At 46.2% G+C, this 9,127-nt stretch overlaps 1 long non-coding RNA gene across 1 annotated transcript; it reads right to left on the reverse strand.

Annotated features, from left to right (window-relative positions):
* Nucleotides 1–1,680: 1,680 nt before the first annotated feature.
* LOC141055008 (uncharacterized) lies at nucleotides 1,681–2,487 on the reverse strand. Its single transcript, XR_012221456.1, has 3 exons — nucleotides 2,035–2,487; nucleotides 1,889–1,963; nucleotides 1,681–1,754 (listed from the first exon to the last, which is right to left on the reverse strand). It is a non-coding gene; the product is annotated as an uncharacterized lncRNA (long non-coding RNA).
* Nucleotides 2,488–9,127: the final 6,640 nt, after the last annotated feature.

Raw genomic sequence — 9,127 nt, forward strand, 5'->3', positions numbered from 1 at the left:
GGTGATGGTGTGGAAAAAGCTACAGAATGGGTGGACATGTGGGAGGCAGAAGAGGTGGTGGGCGGTGGAGTGGAGGGTTGGGCAGGGACTGTAGGAGCAGATGATGTTGATGGAAAGTTGTATGGGGAAGGAGTTTGGTACGGGGAAGGAGTTTGGTACGGGGCAGGTTGCTGGAAGTGGGGAGATGTCTGGTACTGGGGAGGTTGCTGGTACTGGGGAGGTTGCTGGTATGTAATAGGAGGGGGAGGATGGAAAGTGGCTGGAGGGGGAGCAGATGTAATAGGAGGGGGAGGATGGAAAGTGGCTGGAGGGGGTGCAGGTGGAGGAACTACAGTGGTGGGAGGTGGAGGTTGGGAGGTAACCTGCTGTAGAGCACCGTGGCACGAATGCATTACATGCATCTGCTGGGTAGGAGATAGTGATGCCATGCGCTCCACAACAGACCTGAAAAAGGTGTGGTTTGGCGAAGATCTTGCTTCTGAATGCATGGTTTGCAGAAGTGTCTTCACCTCCAGAATGCTGGAGTTGATCTGCTGAAAGCCTGCGGAGATTTGCTCTGACAAGACTTTTAGACAGTTCTGGAAAGATGCATTCAGATGCAAGAACTCTGGCGCATAACTCTTTTCCTGACCCCTCTGCCGCTGCCGCCCAGTACCCGCAGGTGTACTAGAGGTGGCAGGGGCAGAAGGGTGGGGTAAAGGGAAAGCGATCTCCTCACCAGCAGCTTCATGTAATGTAGGCGGCCACGATGCTCCTGTGCTGGTGGATGGGACAGATGGGTCGAATGTGTGGGAAGGTGCAGATGTACCAGGGCGGTCGAAGTGTCCCTCGGTGCCGGTCTCCTCAGGGATCGCCTCAGAAGGGTCCAATCGTGCAGGCTACTGAGTGCTGCTCACCGTGCTGTGGAATAAAGAGAAAAAAAAACAATTAAAATAGTGACATGGTATGGCCCTGGCTGAAAAAAAAAAAGTTACATGTAAACATTTTTTGTCACATGTGGTGTGTAATATTTACCTTCTGGTGAGCATTGTCTCCCGGAGGAACGACAGGGCTCGTGCGTACTTGTACTTGCTCCTGCGTCCTCCAGATCCACTCGGGGCCCGCATCTCTTTATTGAACTCCTTCTTGAAACGATCCCTCACAGACCGCCACTGCTTCACAATTCCCTGAAACGAGAAAGGACAAAGTGGTTAGTATACAACATCAGTGTTTCCCAAACTCCAGTCCTCATGGTCCCCAGGGGTCATGTTTTCAGGATTTCCAAAGTAAATAGAAATCCTGAACACATGATCCGTGGGGACCACGAGGACTGGAGTTCGGGAAACACTGGTTTAAATCAAGCAACCAGTACTGTATATACTTACGCTCTTTAATCTGGGCCCGAGCTTCGAGGTCCTCCCAGCGGTCCACAAGGAGCGAACAGATTTCCTCCCAGAGTCGTCGGGTAACGATCAGGTCAGCGTGGCGGCGGTCAGCCATATTCCAGAGCGGCTCCCTTTCTCTGACGAGATCGATGAGGCGGTCCACATCAATCCCTCCATCCTCACCGTCAGAGTCGGGAGCACGCTGTGAAGGCTGTTAAAGAAAAAGACAAAAATAACATAATTAGCCTCCACAAAAGAAATGAAATAAAAAGTGCAAAAAAACAAAGCAAAAATATTTATACTTACACGCTGGTGACCGCCGCGTTGCTGTCGCCGACGACCCTGGGAGGCACTGCGAGGACCTCTTGGCCGAGCACCAGATTGGGAAGACTAGAGAAGAAAACAAAAAATGTTATGTCTTTGGATGTAGGCCATTTGTTTGCTGTGTGTGGTCTGCAGAACATTGTTTTCTGTGTTGTGTGTAGTGTGATGTTGTGTTTCTGCGTTTGATGCAAAAAACTTACCAATTGTGAGCCCACTCCAAGTGTCTGTCCACCCCTTCCTTCTTCTTCAGGGAGCTCCTCTTCATCTTGTGATTCCTGTTTTGAAATAAAAGGCAATGAATACACATATATTACAGAGATGATGGATTTTGGAAATAAAAACTTACCGTCAAACGCTGACGATGCGAGGGAGGGCTCCCAGAAGATGTGCTGTCTTCCTCATGGCCAGACTCCATGGCTGTGGGTGGTGTTTCTGCTGCTGCCATTGCTGCTGCTGCTGCTGCATCTATTGGGCGGCTGTTGAATAAAGAGAAACAAAGGGCCAATGAATATCTTGATATTCCATAGCCCTAGTTTGGAGGAATGGGGGATTTGATAATTACCGTCTCTCATCTGCTGCTGGACTCCCCTCCCGTTGTTCAGCATGCTGCTTCATTTGGGGTGGTGCTGATGGTGCTGCTGCTGCAGATGTCTGCTGCCTTCTCCTGCTCCTGGTTCTTGGCTTGGGTGGCATGTTGGGTGTGGCTGAGTGTCCCATTGTCTTGCTTTTATATATGTCCTGTGGGCAGAGCTACTGAGCATGCTCAGACCAAAGAAACCGGATCCGGCTGTCGCCGGATCAGGCGCATTGCGTCGCTCATAGGCTTTCATTGTATGAAAAAGCCGGACACGCTGGATCCGGCGTGTCCGGCTTTTTTGCCGGAGACAAACGTTACAGTAGCCGTTTTTTCCAGACGCCGGATCGCGTCACATTGCCGGATCCGGCGAAAATCGGATGAAACGCATGGCCATCCGGCTCGATCCGGCTCTAATGCAAGTCAATGGGGGGGAACCGGATCCGGCATTGCATTTCGACGGATCCGGTTTTAGTCAAAAGCGCCGGATCGCGCCTGACGCCGAAAACCTGATGTGTGAAAGAGGCCTTAGAGTATGTTCACATGTAACGTTTTTGCATTATTTTTTCAGCAACCAAAACCTTCACTTTTAGCAGTCAGAATGCTGCATATATAACGTAGCTATTTGCTACATTTTTACTGTGTTTTGTGCTATGTTTTTTAATGCATTTGTTGCGCTTTTCAGGAGGATTACATGTGTGATTTCTTTACCATAAATATTAATAAAGTTAGTTTTAGTCACCCAAAATGCTGAAAATATACTATGTTATGCTGCATTTTTTCATCGTTTTTGCAGTTTCTTATTACTTTTAATAGGTAAAAAATAATGCGTAAACTTATGGGTGAAAGATGATGCAAAAAGTTGCCAATTTTCAAAAGCGCAACAATGCTCAATTCAGTTAGAAAAAAAGCTGTTTGCGCATGAGATATCTGAAATCTAACAATTTTTATTGGTACTTTAAAATCTATCTTTTAATTTACATAAGAAAAAACACTGCATGTGAACTAAGCCTAAGGGTGATTTCATATTGCGCTGTGGGTCCCCATCGTGGCAAATGTCTAAAATCCCCTGCAAAACGGGGTCCGGACATATGCTCCAACAGGGCCACAGACTGCAATGGCTAGTGCACCTTCGCTCTGCCATGCGCTTTTTATGGGAGTGTACACCTATGGGAAGCGGACACTCAGACATAGTCTACAGAATCTGTGGCATGAGAATTTACCTCAATACGGTGTACTACTGATTAGGGGCGGCCATACCGCAGGTGTAGGCAATGCAGCTGTACTGGGGCCCAGAAGTGGACGGGGGCCCTTGAAGGATGGTTAACACTGAGTGCAATCTGGCCTGTTTATCCGGACTCGATGCTCTTGGGGCCCCTAGCCAGATTGCCCTTGTGTAAAGCAGGCAGGGAGCTGCAGGGATCCGCTCTCTGCTTCCTGCCCACGCTTCCTGTCAGACACAGTAGAGGGGTTGGATGAAATCAGCATTCAGCATTCGGCTGTGTCAGAGAGAAAGCTGCCGGGGGAGCATGCAGAGAGGTGTGTGGTGTGTCTGTGTGTGTATAGGTGGTGGAGAAGGCAATGATGGAAGTGATGGAGAGAGCAATGATGGGGGTCTTTGGTGAGAAAGCAATGATAAAGGTGGTGAAAAGGGCAATGAAGGGGGTGGTGGGGGAGAAGAAAATGATGGAGGTGGTGGAAAGAGCAATGATTGGGGTGTTCGGGGAGAGGGCAATGCTGGGAGTGGTGGGGGAGAAAGCAATGATACAGGTGGAGGAAAGGGCAATGATGGGGTGGTGGGGGAGAAAGCAATGATGGAGGTGGTGGAAAGTGCAATGATGAGGTTGGTGGGGAGAAGGCAGTGATTGAGGTGATGGATAGGGCAATGATGTGGTGGCTGGGAAAAAGTAATGATAGAGGTGGTGGAAAAGGTAATGATGGGGGTGTGTTGTGAATGCTCTTGCATGGAGTTCTGAGCCGAAGCTCCCTCTGCTCTCTCTGGTGGTTACTGAGAGTAGTGGAGCTGGCCAGGTGGATGGAAGTTCCCCACCTGACGACGATAATTGGAAACCTGTGATTACTGGCTGGGAGCATATAATTGAGCTGGCTGCTCTTGGAGGTTGCTGGTGATTTCCTCCCTGTGCATTTGGAGTTCTTTTGTCCCCTGCCTGATCAACATTGTTCAGCTAAGTGATTATTTTGCTAATCCTTTGCATCTAATCTGGTTTTGACTTTTATTTTGCTTTCTGCTTTGTTGCTAGGGTTCAGCGTGCTCCCTGATGGGGCAGCGCTGGGCCCTGCTTCATATTTTGCAGCTTGTTCAGTCCCCTGTTATGTTAGTATCTTTTTGCTTTGCTTCCAGTTTATATCAGAGTGCTGATATAGCGGGGGTGAGATCGTGTGATCTCAGGTTTTTTGTATATCAGAAGTGTTGGACATTTTTAGGGTTTTGAGCGTGATTGCAGACAGTGTCTTTTCTGTCCTGTCCTATCTAGACAGCATGGGCCCCACTGTTTGCTCAGTCTGTTCTCTGCCTATGTTTGTGTCTCATCTTGTCTCACTGATAATTTATGTTTAGGGGCTGTCTATTTCTTTGGGAATCTGCTCTGGGGCAGTTTAGATTTCACCATTCTGACTTTAGGCTTAGTTAGTTCTCCGGCTGTGCCGAGGCATCTAGGGCATTGTAGGTACGCCCCACGGCTACTGCTAGTTGTGTGGATAGGATCAGGGGTCTGCAATCCACTTAGTTACCAACCTCTCTGGTTTTCTGGTGGCTTAGCCTGTTCCTGCCATCCTCCTCGGTGACCCATTCATAACAGAATCACCAGCCTAACTGCAGACTCTAGGGTACTCAAAAGAAAGAAAAAAATTGTAAAAAAAAGTGTCAGAATTTTTTTAATATATTTTTTCCTCTTTTTCTCTGGGGCCGTAGGAGGATTTTTTCCTTAATGGAGACTAAGCAATTGTCCGATTGTGTTGAGCAGCTTGCCTCTGAAATGTGGGGAATTTCTGCCTATCTCGCTCAATCATCTGCTGTAGAACCAAAGATCCCTACTCCTGATGTGTTTTCGGGGGATCGGTCAAAATTTTTGAATTTCAAGAATAACTGTAAACTTCTTGCTTTGAAGCCTAATTCATCAGGGAGCTCGGTGCAGCAGGTTAAAATTGTCATCTCCCTGCTGCGCGGCGATCCCCAGGACAGGGCTTTTTCTCTGACACTTGGAGATCCTATTCTGGCTAATGTGGATAAATTCTTTCAGGCCCTGGGGTTGTTGTATGATGAACCTAATGCTATTGATCAAGCTGAGAAGACCTTATTGGCACTGAACCAGGGTAAGGATGCTGCGGAGTTATACTGCCAGAATTTCCGAAAGTGGGTGGTTCTTACTAAATGGAATGATGATTCCCTAGCAGCTCTTTTTCGGAAAGGTCTAGCAGAAACCATAAAAGATGTTATGGTGGGATTTCCTGTCCTCTCTGGTCTTAACGACTCCATTTCATTAGCCATTCAAATTGGTTGACATTTACGTGAACGTAAAAGTACGTGAGAGGCGGTGCTGCCTTTTGAACAAACTTCTGAACCCAAGCAATGTGATAGGGTTTTGTCTAGGGCACAACGTCAAGAGTTCAGAAGGTGTAATAAGTTATGCTTCTTTTGTGGGGATGCCTCTCATGTTATTTCTGTCTGCCCTAAATGAGAAAAATGTTTTGCTCACGCATTTGCGGGTGTACAGGATGAGTTCCTGTTGGCAGTTACCTTGATCTGCTCTTTGTCTACTTTTTCTGCTAAGGCCTTTGTTCATTCAGGAGCAGCTTTGAATCTGATGGATCTTGACTTTGCCAAGTGTTGTGGTTTCCCCATTGTGCCCCTGAGAACCCCTATTCCCTTGAGGGGGAATGATGCTACCCCTTTGGCAGAGAATAAACCCCAGTTTTGGACCTGGGTGGTAATGCAGGTCGTCCAGGACCATCAAGAGAATTGTACATTTTTGGTGTTGCACAATTTACATGATACTATTGTACTGGGTTTTCCTTGGTTGCAAACCATTAATCCTGTTTTAGATTGGAAATCTTTGTCTGTGGTGAGTTGGGGTTGTCAGTGTGCTCTTAGTGACACTCCTGTTTTCTCCACCTCTCCCCAGTCTCAGGACGTTCCTTACTATTTGGCTGATTTTTCTGATGTATTTAGTGAGAGTAAGTCCGCGTCTTTGCCTCCTCATAGGAGTTATGACTGCGCAATTGAGTTAATGCCCAGTTGTAAATTTCCCAAATGTCGGCTTTTCAATTTATCTGTACCTGAACATGATGCTATAAGATCTTATTTCAAGGAATCATTGGAGAAGGGTTATATCAGATTATCCGCTTCGCCTTTGGGTGGTGTTTTTTTCTTTGTGGCCAAAAAAGATGGCTCATTAAGGCCATGTATTGACTATTGTTCCCTTAACAAAATTACTGTAAAATATCAGTACCTGTTACCCCTGATTTCTGATTTATTTTCCAGAGTTAAAAGTGCTTGTTGGTTTACCAAACTTGACCTCAGGGGCGTATAATCTTATTCGCATTAAGCACGGGGATGAATGGAAGATGGCATTTAATACTCCGGAGGGACATTTTGAGCACCTGGTGATGCCTTTTGGGCTCACTAATGCCCCTTCCATCTTCCAATCTTTTATGAAAAATATTTTCCGGGACCTTGTGGATAAGTTTTTGATCATTTATCTGGATGATATTTTGATTTTTTTTCCAGTGATTGGGATACTCATGTGGAACATCTCCGGACTGTGTTCCGGATTTTGAGGGAAAATACTCTGTATGTTAAGGGATCGAAATGTCTTTTTGGTGTACAGAGGATTTCATTTTTGGGATTCATTTTGTCCCCGTTTGAAATTGAAATGGACCCAGCCAAGGTACAGGCCATCTATGATTGGGTTCAGCCCAATTCTCTGAAGGCTCTTCAGAAGTATTTGGGTTTTGCTAATTTCTACCGTAAATTTAGAAGTAATTTTTCTGGTATTGTTAAACCTCTGACAGATTTGACCAAAAAGGGCGCTGATGTGGTGAATTGGTCTCCAGAGGCAGTCTCAGCATTTCAGGAGCTTAAGCAGAGATTCACTTCTGCTCCGGTTCTACGGCAACCTGATGTTTCATTCCCATTTCAGGTGGAGATGGATGCTTCTGAGATTGGTGCAGGAGCCGTTTTGTCTCAAAGAGATCCGTTAACCTCTAAGATGAATCCCTGTGCCTTCTTTTCTCGAAAATGTTCTCCATCTAAACGTAACTGTGACTTGGGGAATCAGGAATTATTGGCCATGAAGTGGGCATTTGAAGAGTGGAGACTTTGGTTGGAGGGAGCTAGACATCAAGTTGTGGCCTCACCGATCACAAGAATTTGATTTATCTTGAATCAGCCAAGCACTTGAATCCTAGACAGACTAGGTGGGCCTTGTTTTTCATGCCTTTTAATTTTGTGGTCTCCTTTCGTCCGGGCACTAAGAATGTTAAGGCGGATGCCCTTTCTAAGAGTTTCTTTGTGGATTCTCTTGATGTGACCGAGCCTACAACCATTCTAAATGAGGGTGTAGTTCTTTCCTGATTTGAGACATGCCCTGGAGGAATTTCAGGAGGATAAACCTGAACGATGCCCTATGGGAAAATTGTATGTCCCTGACCAGTGGAGGAAGAGAGCAATGTCTGAAATTCATTGCTCCGTGTTGGCTGGTCATTCAGGTATCTTTGGTACCAGAGATTTGGTGAGTCAGTCTTTTTGGTGGCCTGCCTTATCTCATGATGTCAGGAATTTTGTGTAGTCTTGTGGGACTTGTCCTCGGTCTAAGTCTAAGCCCTGTTCTCATGCTAAGGGGTTTGTTGATGCCTCTGCCGGTGCCCAGGAGGCCATGGACCCATATCTCAATGGATTTTATCTCTGATCTCCCTGTCTCTCAGAGAATGACTATTATTTGGGTGATCAGTGATAGATTTTCTAAGATGGTCCATCTTGTACCACTCCCAAAGTTGCCATCTTCTTCTGAGTTGGTGCCCTTGTTTTTACAACAAGTGGTTCGTTTGCACGGGATTCCTGAGAACATTGTGTCGGACAGAGGGGTACAATTTGTTTCCAGATTTTGGAGGGATTTTTGTTCCAAACTGGGAATTCAGTTGTCTTTCTCCTCTGCATTTCATCCTCAGACCAGTGGGTAGACTGAGAAAACAAACCAGACATTGGAGTCCTAATTTGAGATGTTTCATATCTGCTGATCAGGATGATTGGGTCTCATCTTTGCCCTTGGCTGAATTCGCGCTAAACAATAGGGCTAGCTCTGCCACTTTGATGCCTCCTTTCTTTTGTAACTTTGGGTTTCATCCTCGATTTTCTTCGAGGCAGGTAGAAGCTTCTGCCTGCCCAGGTGTGGATTCTGTGGTAGAGAGAATGCAGCAGATTTGGGACCAAGCAGTGGATAAGTTGTCTCACTCTCAGGAAAAGGCCCAACGGTTTTCCAACTGGCATAGGACCATTGGTCCCCGGGTTAAAGTGGATGATATTGCTTGGTTGTCCTCAAAAAATATTCCCATGAATGTTGCATCTCCAAAATTCAAGCCAAGGTTTATTGGACCTTATAAGATTTTGGAAATCCTTAACCCCGTTTCTTTTCGTTTGGCTCTTCCAGTTACGTTTAAGATTCATAACGTCTTTCATAAATCTTTGTTGAAAAGGATTGTGGAGCCAGTCGTTCCCATGGCAGCGCCCCCTGACCCTTTACTGGTTAAGGGTAATTTGGAGTATGAGGTATAGAAGATATTGGATTCTCGTCTGGCTATACTGAGACTTCAGTACTTGGTCAAGTGGAAGGGTTATGGCCAGGAGGAT

Source organism: Dendrobates tinctorius, unplaced genomic scaffold (assembly GCF_039654945.1).
Source record: "Dendrobates tinctorius isolate UK_male_01 unplaced genomic scaffold, ASM3965494v1 ptg000183l, whole genome shotgun sequence".
NCBI lineage: Eukaryota > Metazoa > Chordata > Amphibia > Anura > Dendrobatidae > Dendrobates > Dendrobates tinctorius.